Source organism: Salmo salar, chromosome 14 (genome assembly GCF_965601325.2).
Source record: "Salmo salar chromosome 14, fSalSal1, whole genome shotgun sequence".
NCBI lineage: Eukaryota > Metazoa > Chordata > Actinopteri > Salmoniformes > Salmonidae > Salmo > Salmo salar.
In genome coordinates, this window is record NC_138304.1 from 90,331,830 (window position 1) to 90,347,018 (window position 15,189).

Genomic DNA, 15,189 nt, shown 5'->3' on the forward strand with positions numbered 1-15,189 from the left:
TATTTAGTGTCATTGTTTTATAGATACCATAGTGAGAAAGGATTCATTTCGCAACACCTACGGCTTCCACTAGATGTCAACGATCTTTATAAAGTTGTTTGAAGCGTCTATGCTAAACAGAGAGCAAATTAGAATCCAAGGAAGTTGACATGTCATCACTTCATTTTTTTGCGCCTGCGCATAAATCTGAGAAACGTGAGTTTGTCATCATTTTTTATCTAGACATAGGATAGGTTGTGTGAAAATATTACTGATGTTTAACGTTAAAAATGGACCAAAAGATTAATGCTAAACAACATTTGACATGTTTGAACGAACATAAATAGATTATTTACTAGGTTTTTTTAGCTTTTCGGCGTGATTTTACCAGCCCCACACCACGTTTTGTGGGAGCATAATGAACGCTAAGTACTTGGTGTTATTTGGACATAAATTATGAACTTTGTCAAAAGAAACCACATTTGTTCCGGACCTGGAATGCCTTCCGGACCTGGGATCCTGCCTTCTGATGGAGATAATCAAAGGTAAGGGGGTATTTACAATGTTATTATCGATTTTAGATGATGCTAACTGTATAGCATAGCCTGTTGTTCTTAGCATAGCACCCCGTTTATTGCAAAATGTGATTTCCCAGTAAAGTTATTTTGAGATCTGGCCATTCGGTAGCAATTACGAGATGATAATATATTATTCTTTGAATGACAATATTATAATTTACCAATGTTTTCGAATAGTAATTTTGTTATGTTCACCGGAAGCATTTCAGAGAAGAAAAAAATCTGAATTTCACGCTACTGTAAAATGCTGTTTTTGGATATAAATATGAACTTGATGGAACAAAAAATGCATGTATTGTATAACATAATGTCCTAGGAGTGTCATCTGATGGAGATTGACAAAAGTTAGTGCATAATTCAAGCTGGTTTCTGCTTTTGGTGACGCCTGTGGCTATGTACTGTCCTAACATAATCTAACTTTATGCTTTTGCCGTAAAGCCTCTTTGAAAATCGAACAATGTGGTTAGATTAAGGAGATGTTTATCATTTAAATTGTGTAAAATAGTTGATTGTTTGAGAAATTGAAATTATTAGATTTTTGATGTTTTGAATTTCCAGCCTTGTTAGCAATCCCGACTCGGGGTTCATTGCTAACCTGTAGCCCCAACAGGTTAAGAGGCTCCTCTGTCCTCCACTCGTTACCTGTATTAATGGCACCTGTTTGAACTTGTTATCAGTATAAAAGACACCTGTCCAAAACCTCAAACAGTCACACTCCAAACTCCACTATGGCCAAGACCACCAAAGAGCTGTCAAAGGACACCAGAAACAAAATTGTAGACCTGCACCAGGCTGGGAAGACTGAATCTGCAATAGGTAAGCAGCTTGGTTTGAAGAAATCAACTGTGGAAGCAATTATTAGGAAATGGAAGACATACAAAACCACTGATAATCTCCCTCGATCTGGGGCTCCACGCAAGATCTCACCCCGTGGGGTCAAAATGATCACAAGAACGGTGAGCAAAAATCCCAGAACCACACGGGGGGACCTAGTGAATGACCTGCAGAGAGCTGGGACCAAAGTAACAAAGCCTACCATCAGTAACACACTACGCCGCCAGGGACTCAAATCCTGCAGTGCCAGACGTGTCCCCCTGCTTATGCAAGTACATGTCCAGGCCCGTCTGAAGTTTGCTAGAGAGCATTTGGATGATCCAGAAGAAGATTGGGAGAATGTCAGATGAAACCAAAATATAACTTTTTGGTAAAAACTCAACTCGTCGTGTTTGGAGGACAAAGAATGCTGAGTTGCATCCAAAGAACACCATACCTACTGTGAAGCATGGGGGTGGAAACATCATGCTTTGGGGCTGTTTTTCTGCAAAGGGACCAGGACGACTGATCCGTGTAAAGGAAAGAATGAATGGGGCCATGTATCGTGAGATTTTGAATGAAAACCTCCTTCCATCAGCAAGGGCATTAAAGATGAAACGTGGCTGGGTCTTTCAGCATGACAATGATCCCAAACACACCACCCGGGCAACGAAGGAGTGGCTTCGTAAGAAGCATTTCAAGGTCCTGGAGTGGCCTAGCCAGTCTCCAGATCTCAACCCCATAGAAAATCTTTGGAGGGAGTTGAAAGTCCGTGTTGCCCAGCGACAGCCCCAAAACATCACTGCTCTAGAGGAGATCTGCATGGAGGAATGGGCCAAAATACCAGCAACAGTGTGTGAAAACCTTGTGAAGACTTACAGAAAACATTTGACCTGTGTCATTGCCAACAAAGGGTATATAACAAAGTATTGAGATAAACTTTTGTTACTGACCAAATACTTATTTTCCACCATAATTTGCAAATAAATTCATTAAAAATCATACAATGTGATTTTCTGGATTTTTAAAAATAATTTTGTCTGTCATAGTTGAAGTGTACCTATGATGAAAATTACAGGCCTCTCTCATCTTTTTAAGTGGGAGAACCTGCACAATTGGAGGCTGACTAAATACTTTTTTGCCCCACTGTACCTGTATTTGGGGAGTTTCTCCCAGTCTTCTCTGCAGGTCCTCTCAAACTCTGTCAGGTTGGATGGGCAGCGTCGCTGCACAGCTATTTTCAGGTCTCTCCAGAGATGTTCGATCGGGTTAAATTCCAGGCTCTGGCTGGGCCACTCATGGACATTGAGATTTGTCCTGAAGCCACTCCTGCGTTGTCTTGGCGGTGTGCTTAGGGTCGTTGTGTGCTTTGGGTCGTTCCACCCAGTCTGAGGTCCTGAGCGCTCTGGAGCAGGTTTTCATCAAGGATCTCTCTGTTATTTGCTCCGTTCATCTTTCCCTCAATCATGACTAGTCCCCCAGTCCCAGCTGCTGAAAAACATCCCGACAGCATGATGCTGCCACCACCATGCTTCACCGTAGGAATGCTGCCAGGTTTCCTACAGACGTGACACTTGGCATTCAGGCCAAAGAGTTCAATCTTGGTTTCATCAGATCAGAGAATCTTGTTTCTCATGGTCTGAGAGTCTTTAGGTGCCTTTTTGGCAAACTCCAAGCAGGCTGTCATGTGCCTTTTTACTGAGGAGTGTCTTCTGTCTGGCCACTTGGTGGAGTGCTGCAGAGATCATTGTCCTTCTGCAAGGTTCTTCCATCTCCACAGAGGAACTCTGGAACTCTGTCAGAGTGACCATCGGGTTCTTGGTCACCCCCCTGACCATAGCCCTTCTCCCCCGATTGCTCAGTTTGGCCGGTTGCCAGCTTTAGGAAGAAACTTCTTCCATTCAAGAATGATGGAGGCCACTGTGTTCTGGGGGACCTTCAATGCTGCAGAAATGTTTTGGTACCCTTCCCCAGATCTGTGCCTGGACACAATCCTGTCTCGGAGCTCTACAGACAATTTATTTGACCTCATGGCTTGGTTTTTGCTCTGACATGCACTGTCTACTGTGGGACCTTATATAGACAGGTGTGTGCCTTTCCAAATCATGTCCAATCAATTGAATTTACCACAGGTGGACTCCAATCAAGTTGTAGAAAATCTCAAGGATGATCAATGGAAACAGGATGCACCTGAGCTCAATTTACAGTCTCATAGCAAAGGGTCTGAATACTTATGTAAATAAGGTATTTCTGTTTTTTATTTTTTATAAATTAGCAAAAATGTCTAAAAACCTGTTTTTTATTCAATCGATTTTAAAATGAGTCCATAACGTAACAAAATGTGGAAAAAGTCAAGGGGTCTGAACACTTTCCAAATGCACTGTAGATATAGCAAGAGGACTATACCTTTAGCTCAGCAGGATAAAACAGCCTTGCTATGCACAGGAGACCTACCTGCGAGAGAGGGGAGAGAGAGAACGAGAGGGAGAGAGAGAGAAAGGAGGATACTCCTTTATGATACAATTAAGCTCCCCCTCTATATCTCCACCCTCTCCACTTCTCCTTCACCCTCTCTCACTGAATAGGAGTTTATGTTTCAGATATTAATGAGCTGCTTCAGACAGTTAAACGGGCTTTTATCGATCTAGAGCTTCAATCTCCAAAAGCGTTTTCTTTTAATGGACCGTAATGGACCTGCTCTTTCATGTCTGACTGCCCTCAAAACACACCCTTGTTTTTTTCACTTCATTTCAATAAATCTTCCTAATCTTTACCATAAGCATCTCTGACTTCCAATGGGCTGATTTCATTGATAGCCATGTAGATTTTATGAACCTGTTATATTGAAAAGGGATTGTCATATTGAGATGAAAAGATGAAGTATAGCTGATACTGTACAGTACATCACATAGATGTTTCCTGCATCTCTTCAATCTATGATAGTCTTGACATAAAGTATATTATATAAGGGTTTCAATATTCTATATGTCAATCAATCCAATGAACTAGATACATGCCAAAACTGAACTAGAGAAATGCTAAAACTGAACTAGAAAATGCCAAAACTGAACTAGATAAATGCCTAAACTGAACTAGATAAATGTTAAAACTGAACTAGATAAATGCCTAAACTGAACTAGATAAATGTTAAAACTGAACTAGATAAATGCCTAAACTGAACTAGATAAATGTTAAAACTGAACTAGATAAATGCCTAAACTGAACTAGATAAATGTTACAACTGAACTAGATAAATGCCTAAACTGAACTAGATAAATGTTAAAACTGAACTAGATAAATGCCTAAACTGAACTAGATAAATGTTAAAACTGAACTAGATAAATGCCTAAACTGAACTAGATAAATGTTAAAACTGAACTAGATAAATGCCTAAACTGAACTAGATAAATGTTACAACTCGTGGTGATACACATCTAAAACTAAGTTCTAAATATACCTGTTTACACAGGAGAGACGATCATACAGGGGTTGTTTCCCGCCTCGCATTGCCGAGAGGAGCGGAGACCCTAATTTGCATTACCAGTGAGGAATTAATTGTATCCCTGATATCTCCCTGATTGTGTTGCACACACACACCTACGATAATGCCTGTGATCTAAACAGCCCATTGCTAATGTGTTGTGGTAATTCTCAGACTCATTCAAGGTGTTTTAACTACACCACCTGTGTTGCAAAAACAAAGCTCTCCCTCTTTCTCCCTCGTTCTCTCCCTCTCTATAACTTTATCCATCCTCCCTCTCCATCTCTATCTCTCCATCTCCATCTCTCCATCTCTCCATCTCTCTCTCTCCAACTCTCTCTCTCTCCTCTCTCTCTCTGTCATGGCTAAGGGAGACAGTAGGATGTGACTTCTTCATGTTCCTCCTCGCTACGGGCGTGTTGCATCATCAACAAGCTAATTTCAATAGGATCCTTTCAACGTTTTATAATCTGGAAAGTCCACTTCTTTAGACTAGAGCCCAATGGGCATCAATGAGTATATAATCCCTGACAGGATCTAAATTCATCAGAGTTTATTAATTGAAGGAAATTAATTTTGGAAAGGAATTAATTACAAATTCCATTTATCATGAGATTTCCTTGTTTCAAAGCTTATTCTTTCCCAGAAGTAAATGAGGACAGAGTATGAGCTCAATAAGGCTTCTCTAAGGAAAAACCCCAAAAGAGAGATGAAAAAACAAAATTTTGGAGGGAAAATAGAAGTTTAGCGTTCCTTGATAGTTTATCGTTATTATGGGTGTCTGGAACACATCTACTGTACGTATCCTGATTTTCTTCTCTTCTTTTTTAATAACAAAAACAAGATATTAGAGCCAAGATCTCTGTGTGCAGTTCTCATTGTTCATTCATCTTCTATTCCATTTCAATACGGCTTTCAGACCAAGAAAAGAATGGGGATCTGTCAACCCAACAGGGAAGGCTTTTCCTTTTGTTGTTATCAGGAGAGAAAAAAAATCCCTTAAAATTCCATGGACTTTTCTTTTCCTTGGGAAAAACATTCCATTTCACCATAATTCCTAATGAGTGTAAATGACATTTCACATACACATGTTTATATGGAAGGTGTAACTGTAACACTAGTGATGGGACCATCCTATTTAGCAGTATTTGTGCAAAACGTTGCTAATTAGCTCATTACGGAATTTCCGGTAAATTCTGAAGATTGCTGGGAGAGTGAGATGGATACAACACATGACACATACACTGTGACAGTAAATGATGCCAAATTCACAGACATTTTAAGTCTGCTTCAAGAAACTGTAACAGGAAATGTTTTATTTCCTCTCTCTACTGTCATGGGCGTCGTAAGGATTGGACCAAGGCGCAGCGGGTAAAGTGCTCATCTTCTTAATTTATTAGAAATAACACTTAAACAAAATAAACAAACAACGAAAAACAGTTCCATAAGGCTCTCAGGCTATACAGAAAATAACCACCCACAAAACAAATACAACTAAATATGGCCTCCAATTAGAGACAATGACAACCAGCTGCCTCTAATTGCAGGTCATTGCCAAAAACCCAACATAGAAATAGAAAACTAGATATAAACATAGAAATAGAGAACATAGAACCTAAACCCAAAAACACCGAAACACACAAAACAAACACCCCCTGCCACGCCCTGACCAAACTACAATGACAAATAACCACTTTTACTGGTCAGGACGTGACAGTACCCCCACCCCCAAAGGTGCAGACCCCGAATGCACCTCAAAAACAAAAACCCCACAAAAACAACCCCAAACTTAAAGGGAGGGAAGGGAGGGTGGCTACCATCAACGACGGTCCCTGTGCTACATCCCCCCTTCCCAATCCTCCCACTACGGAGGTGGCTCTGGCTCTGGGCGTAGCTCCCGTTCAGAAGACTCTAGGCTGGGGAGCGTCGCTGTCGCTGGAGGCTCCTGGCTGAGGAGCGTCGCTGGAGACTCCTGGCTGAGGAGCGTCGCTGGAGGATCCTGGCTGAGGGACGTCGCTGGAGGCTCAGGGCTGAGGGGCGTCGCTGGAGGCTCAGGGCTGAGGGGCGTCGCTGGAGGCTCAGGGCTGAGGGGCGTCGCTGGAGGCTCATGGCTGAGGGGTGTCGCTGGAGGCTCAGCGCTGAGGAGCGTCGCTGGAGGCTCAGGGCAGAGGAGCGTCACTGGAGGCTCAGGGCTGAGGAGCGTCGCTGGAGGCTCAAGGCTGAGGAGCGTCGTTGGAGGCTCAGGGCTGAGGAGCGTCGCTGGAGGCTCAGGGCTGAGGAGCGTCGCTGGAGGCCTCCTGCGTGGAGCTGGGACCGGTCTGGGGAGACTTACAGGAGATTGGGTGCGCAGAGCGGGCACTGGGCACACTGGACCGTGTAGACGCACTGGAGGTCTGGAGCGCACGGCCTGCACAACCCGTCCTGGCTGGATGGTCACTGTAGCCCGGCACGGGCGGAGCGCTGGCACAGGGTGAACTGGGCTGTGCTGGGGAATGAGGGATGCCGTGCGTAGAGCAGGCGCAAGGTAAACTGGGCCGAGGAGACACACTGGAGACCAGATCCGTTGTGCCGGCACACTTCTTCCTGGCTGCCGGCCAACTCTCGCCCGGCAACACTGCGGAGCCCTTACTGGCCGCACCAGACTGTGCGTGCGTATGGGTGACACCGTGCGCATTTCTGCGTAACAAGGTCCTTGCTTGATCCGTCGCTCCCCATAATAAGCACGGGGAGTTGGCTCAGGTCTCCACTCTGACTCTGCCAAACTCCCCGTGTGCCCCCGCCCCCCAAAAAATTGGGGGGATGCCTCTCGGCCTCATGTAGCTCCCTTAATTTCCTCTCCCAGAAACGTCGTTCTGCCTCCCACGTCCATCCTTCTCCTCGGTGCTCCAATCCCCGCTGCTTTGTCCTTGTTTGGTGGGTGGTTCTGTCATGGGCGTCGTAAGGATTGGACCAAGGCGCAGCGGGTAAAGTGCTCATCTTCTTAACCTGTTGGGGATAGGGGGCAGTATTTGCACGGCCGGATAAAAAACGTACCCGATTTAATCTGGTTACCACTCCTGCCCAGTAACTAGAATATGCATATAATTGTTTGATTTGGATAGAAAACACCCTAAAGTTTCTAAAACTGTTTGAATGGTGTCTGTGAGTATAACAGAACTCATTTGGCAGGCCAAAACCTGAGAAGATTCCAAACAGGAAGCGCTCTCTCTGACTATTTCTTGGCCTTCTTGATCATCTCTAACCAAAACAGGGGATCTCTGGCATAACGTGACATTTTCTAATGCTCCCATAGGCTCTCAGAAGGCGCCAGAACGATGAATGGTGACTTTGCAGGCCATGGCTGAAAAACAGTAGCGCATTTGGATAGTGGTCGATCTGAGGACAATGAGACTGGTGGCGCGTGCACGAGCCTACACCATGTTTACTTTCTCTCTCTTTGAACGAAACAACGACTCCCGGTCAGAATATTATCGCTTTTTTACGAGAAAAATCGCATAAAAATTGATTCTAAACAGCGTTTGACATGCTTCGAAGTACGGTAATGGAATATTTTGAAATTTTTGTCACGAAACGCGTCGGGCGCGTCACCCTTCTTTACCCTTCGGATAGTGTCTTGAACGCACAAAAAAAAACGCCGCTATTTGGATATAACTATGGATTATTTGGAACCAAACCAACATTTGTTATAGAAGTAGAAGTCCTGGGAGTGCATTCTGACGAAGAACAGCAAAGGTAATCCAATTTTTCTAATAGTAAATTGGAGTTTGGTGAGTACCACACTTGGTGGGTGTCAAAATAGCTAGCCTGTGATGGCCGGGCTATCTACTCAGAATATTGCAAAATGTGCTTTCACCGAAAAGCTATTTTAAAATCGGACATAGCGAGTGCATAAAGGAGTTCTGTATCTATAATTCTTAAAAGAATTGTTATGTTTTTTGTGAACGTTTATCGTGAGTAATTTAGTAAATTCACCGGAAGTGTTCGGTGGGAATGCTAGTCACATGCTAGTCACATGCTAATGTAAAAAGCTGTTTTTTTATATAAATATGAACTTGATTGAACAAAACATGCATGTATTGTATAACATAATGTCCTAGGAGTGTCATCTGATGAAGATCATCAAAGGTTAGTGCTGCATTTAGCTGTGGTTTTGGTTTTTGTGACATTATATGCTAGCTTGAAAAATGGGTGTCTGATTATTTCTGGCTGGGTACTCTGCTGACATAATCTAATGTTTTGCTTTCGTTGTAAAGCCTTTTTGAAATCGGACAGTGTGGTTAGATTAACGAGAGTCTTGTCTTTAAAATGGTGTAAAATAGTTATATGTTTGAGAAATTGAAGTAATAGCATTTCTAAGGTATTTGAATATCGCGCCACGGGATTACACTGGCTGTTGAGTAGATGGGACGCAAGCGTCCCACCTAGCCCATAGAGGTTAATTTATTAGAAATAACACTTAAACAAAATAAACAAATGACGAAAAACAGTTCCATAAGGCTCTCAGGCTATACAGAAAATAACCACCCACAAAACACAAGTGAAACAAACACAACTAAATATGGCCTCCAATTAGAGACAATGACAACCAGCTGCCTCTAATTGGAGGTCATTGCAAAAAAACAACATAGAAATAGAAAACTAGATATAAACATAGAAATAGAGAACATAGAACCTAAAACCCAAAACACCGAAACACACAAAACAAACACCCCCTGCCACGCCCTGACCAAACTACAATGACAAATAACCCCTTTTACTGGTCAGGACGTGACATCTACATCCTCTGGGTCGTCAGGTGCGTACTCTGGCTGGTGATCGGGAGCCTTAAGACAGTATACGACTCACTAATTGCCTGTGTTAAATCACCCAGCCTCTCTTCTCCACACAATCATGTCCTCTTCTGACTCACACAGACTGATTGGCCAAACCGAGGATGCCCACTCACTGCCCTCTCTCTGGAACTACTCTAAAAATAGCAGTAGCTGAGGTTTGGATGTTGTAGAAAATGGAGGGATGGATGGAAGTAGAGATGCAGCTTGTCTCTCCTCTCTAAATTGTCTGTCTTAATGAAGCAGCTACGATCAATACTGGCACTGGGAGAGAACCGCCCCTCATATGTACACTACCATTCAGAAGTTTGGGGTCACTTAGAAATGGCCAGAAACAAAGAACTTTCTTCTGAAACTCGTCAGTCTATGCTTGTTCTGAGAAATGAAGGCTATTCCATTCGAGAAATTGCCAAGAAACTGAAGATCTCGTACAATGCTGTGTACTACTCCCTTCACAGAACAGCGCAAACTGGCTCTAACCAGAATAGAAAGAGGAGTGGGAGGCCCCGGTGCACAACTGAGCAAGAGGACAAGTACATTAGAGTGTCTAGTTCTGGTTAGAGACAGTTTGCGCTGTTCTGTGAAGGGATTAGTACACAGCGTTGTACGAGATCTTCAGTTTCTTGGCAATTTCTCGCATTGAATAGCCTTTATTTCTCAGACCAATAATAGACTGACAAGTTTCAGAGAAAAGGTCTTTGTTTCTGGCCATTTTGAGCCTGTAACAGAAACCCACAAATGCTGATGCTCCACATACTCAACAAGTCTAAAGAAAGCCAGTTGTATTGCTTCTTTAATCAGGACAACAGTTTTCAGCTGTGCTAACATAATTGCAAAAGGGTTTTCTAATGATCAATTAGCCTTTTAAAATGATAAACTTGGATTAGCTAACACAACGTGCCATTGGAACACAGGAGTGATGGTTGTTGATAATGGGCCTCTGTATGCCTATGTAGATATTCCATAAAAAATCTGCCGTTTCCAGCTACAATAGTCATTTACAACATTAACGATGTCTACACTGTATTTCGGATCAATTTGATGTTATTTTAATGGACAAAAAATGTGCTTTTCCTTCAAAAACAAGGACATTTCTAAGTGACCCCAAACTTTTGAATGGTTGTGTACATATGCTCTCACCACTTACCCAGAATGCCTTGTAACCGATTCTGTTGTGTGTTATTGTTTTTCCATCTTCATCATCTGTGGCTGTCATCTTTCAGTACTGTTGTATCAAGGCTGGGTTCCCAATACAAATGGCACCCTATTCCCTCCATACTGCAATACCTTTGCTCAGAGCCCTTTGAGTCCTGGTCAAACGTGGTGCGCTATATAAGGAAATGGGTGCAATTTGGGATGGCACCCTAGAGGTGTTATCTTACAGTACAGGGCTGAGTGAATTGTCACAATGTTGTCAAAAGTAGAGAACATTGAATAGGCCAAAAAATAAGCCTACTTATAACAGACAAGACTTTACAGTAAAAATATAAATTTCTAGTTCAAATGTGCTCCCGTCCCCTTTTTTTCTGAAGGAGCAAACGATCAGGGAACATCATTTTTCATTACACAGTCAACGTGGCTGAAAATGAACAGCAACTCCTCTACCGATATATCTAATTGGCGCCCAAGAGGTCGCCAGATTATACGAGGACATTTCTTGGCACTCAATGAGCCATTTACAACAGAACAGAAACCGTGCTTGAAGACAATGAACCACTCTCAGCCATTCTGCGGAGGAGAAACCATGGAGCAGGCGCAAGGGAAGGCTCGTATTTGGAGTCTCGGACCAGGCTGCCGGCCACCGAGATTTAAGGGAGAGCCAATCATTTTTCTCTAAATGAAGTGTTGAGAGGAGCTTGCCAGTTTAATCCTCTATCAAGACGGTCGCCAAGAATTGTTTTGCAAAGTGAAAAAGATGACAATAAATGGCGATCAGCTATACTTTTGATGAGAGCAGGCATCAACACACAGCTCTCATCTCTCACTCTCCTTCTTTCTCTCTCGCTCTCTCTTTCTCTCTTTGTGTGTGTGTGTGTCTCTCTAGCACTTTCTCTCTCTCACCTTCTCTCTCCCCCCTCTCGCTCAGCCAATGCTCAAAGCCTGCTGTCCCCTCTCTCTCTCTCTCTCTCTCTCTCTCTCTCTCTCTCTCTCTCTCTCTCTCTCTCTCAGCCAATTCTCAAAGCCTGCTGTCCTCTCCATCTATCCCTCCATCCTTCTCCATCCCTCGTTTACCATCTGTCTATTCGCCCTCATAGCATTCTTATCTTCCATTCAATTTGCTTTCAGTCATTCTCACCACATAGCCAACTGTAAGTTACACAACACCACTATAAAGAGTACTTGGAGCTTAACAGAGAAGAGAGGAGGGGAATGATGAGCCTGTATCTCCAACAACACCATGGGACGTGAGTCACAATCAGGATGTGAGCGAGAGAGCTGCTTGCGGATCAGTAGTTATATAAATCCAATGGCAGATGGTGCCTGCAAACTGATCACGGTGCTGCAACACTGCGAGTGTGTGTGTGGGGGGAGGGGTTGTGTATGTGTGCACGCATCCATACGCGTGTGCCTGTATCTGTATTCGTGTGTGTGTTGGGGGGGGGGGGTGATCTGCTTTGAACACCTCAAAGCTTATACTGTAGTTCATTAAGAAACACTTCCCTGATTAAAAATCTATTTTTACAAATATGTAAATACATATTTTGTTTAATAAAACATTTCCCAGGAATTGCTGTTCTGTATCTAGAGTAGTCGCTTATAGACCCTGTCTAAACACTGTTTAGCTGTCTCTCCTTAGTATAGGAAAATGATGTGCTTCTATAAGGCAGCACAATAGAAACCATTTAGAAATCTGCATATCTTCCCACAAAACGCCTGACTTCAAAAGTAGAATAAGCCCCATGTATCTTCTTCATTTGCCTTTATCGATGATATAACAACGACCAATATGTTTCCATTCCTATATAATATGCCATAAAACTTCACAAACTTGTTCTTCCTTGCTTCCATTCTCCTCACAGAGGGCTTAAGGCTGAATCATATAGATCAGAGATGGAAAGTAATGCACCTCCCGCTGGCTGCTGACGTCAAGGCCCAACGCACTAGCCTACGTCTGCAGCTTGGAGCCAGGCTGCCTCCAACAGCCTGCAGCCCAGGCCCTGTTCCTGTCTGCTTCCCTCCACTGGGAGACAGATGAAAGTCAATGGGCCCAGAGAGGGAGATGGAGAGAGAGGCAGCTAACCTAGCACAATTTAGATCTGCAAAGGGACCAGCATTGAACATAGATTATTTATAATTACTGTATGAAACCACAAGGTTTCCAGGTTGAAGTTCCCCTAGGTATAGATCTAGCTTCCCCTCCCTGACCAGCTTTCCCTCCCCTGATCCCCTGATCCTCTCCTTCAATCCTAACCTCAACCGTAAATTGCAAAACTGACCCCAGCTCAGTGTCTAGGAGCAACTTCACCCTGCTCCATTCAATGTTTAATTTCCAGATGGCCTCAACGGTCAACACGGCCGTCTCACTCTGCAATAACTCAACAGAATTCCATGGAATTGGATCATGTTCAAAGTGCACCGCCGTAGTGTGTCCTAACAATTACAGCTTTTAAACTGACATTTTTTTGGACATGCATTATGGACGAGATTTGTGGAATCTGTTTTCCTGCGGTGTCGTTAATAGTTAATTCAGTCTCAGCCGGTAATTAAAGAAAATGCCTTTTCCCCCCCGTGTGTCTCCAACACCAGAGAAAATAGAGCCTTGCTTGTGGCAACACTACACAAGAGGCTGGATTTTCATGGGCTGTGTTCCAAATGGCACCGTATTTTCTACATACACCAGAGGGTCCTGCTCAAAAGTAGCGCACTATGTAGGGAATAGGGTGCCGTTTGGGACAGGCTAATACTGTGCACCTGAGGCAGCTGTTTTAGAGAAGATTTGCATCAGTCTTACACACGTCTTATACCAACCTAACAGCTAATGGCCAAAATACAGCAGGGAGAAAGATAGAGTGGGAGAGTGAGAGTGAGAGAGACATAAAGGGGATAGAGAGAGAGAGAGACAGAGAGAGAGAGAGAGGGAGAGAGAGGGGGTCGAGAGAGGGGTCAATAGAAGGGGGAGAGAGAGGGGGGGAGAGAGGGGACAGAGAGAAGAGGTACAAAGAGAGCGAGAGAGAGAGGGAGAGAGAGGGGGTCGAGAAAGAGGGAGAGAGGGGACAGGGAGAAGAGGGAGAGAGAGAGAGGGAGAGAGAGGGGATCGAGAGAGGGGTCAATAGAGGGGGTAGCGAGAGGGGGAGAGAGGGGAAAGAGAGGGAGAGAGAGGGGACAGCGAGAAGAGGGAGAAAGAGAGCGAGAGGGAAAGAGAGGGAAAGAGAGGGTGTCGAGAGAGAGGGAGAGAGAGGGGACAGAGAGAAGAGGGAGAAAGAGAGCAAGAGAGAGAGGGAGAGAGGGGGTCAAGAGAGGGGTCAATAGAGGGGGGAGAGAGGGGACAGAGAGAAGAGGGAGAAAGAGAGCGAGAGAGGGGAGGTCGAGAGAGAGAGGGAGAGAGGGGACAGAGAGAAGAGGGAGAAAGAAAGCGAGAGAGAGAAGGTGGGATAAGCATCTTTCTGAACAGAAAACTGTCAGTAGCCTGTCTTTTCATTTCAACTTAGTACAATTTTGAAAGAACCACTTTTATTTCTCCAACTTTTCACCTGGTTACTGAATGTTCAAGGAAATAGAGGAAGCTGAACTATAATCCAAGTTCCTCTGGCATATCTTTTTTCTCCAATTCCTAGTTCTGCCCTGCAGCCTTTCTTTCCAAATACTGCGACCTGACAGGATCCAGAAGAATGAACTTCTGGCTGTTTACAATAACTGTCTGATGAGAATTATCTGGGTGACATTCAGTTAGAGTCACTTGAGTTGTACAATCTCCGCTGCATAGCCAGAGTATGTGCTAGCCTTTTATCTATATAATCTCTTGTTCAGGCAATTTAGTCAGCGAATGGAAATTGAGAGAAGCACAATTTCTCCTTTATAGCGCAATACCAATAGCGTACCACGAGAGAGAGACAGTGTACGTAATGACTCAAGAGGCCAACAGTTTACGTATGGCATGTAATGTTGCCTCGTCTCATGCTTAGCCATTGAATTCCACTGTGCATTATAGGGAAAAAATGCACACACTAGAATGCCTTTCAAGCCAATCAGAAAGGAGTATTTAACAATGCCAAGGTATAAATTAAGATAACCTCCACCGGAGAAAAAACGGCTTCTCTCATTTCATCTTTGGCCAGATAGCCTTCAGATCATATTTTCTATGCATATTTAAGTCCTATGATTCTTTCATGAAATCTAATGATACCATATATCTAAACATGTTTCCCTCTCATAAATCCAAACTGGATTTTATTCAGTACAGTACAGTACATTCAATCTCTATAATATAGCCCAGTGATATTGGCAAATAAAGAGATAAAAGGCAAGCCATTGATATTAATCTCTCTGTTTAATAAAGCTGTTATAGGCC

General features: G+C 43.5%; 1 protein-coding gene across 1 annotated transcript in view; it reads right to left on the reverse strand.

The window, feature by feature from the left end:
• gabbr2 (gamma-aminobutyric acid (GABA) B receptor, 2) overlaps nucleotides 1–15,189 on the reverse strand; it is a 358,754-nt gene that overhangs the window by 257,586 nt on the left and 85,979 nt on the right. The window lies entirely within an intron of this gene.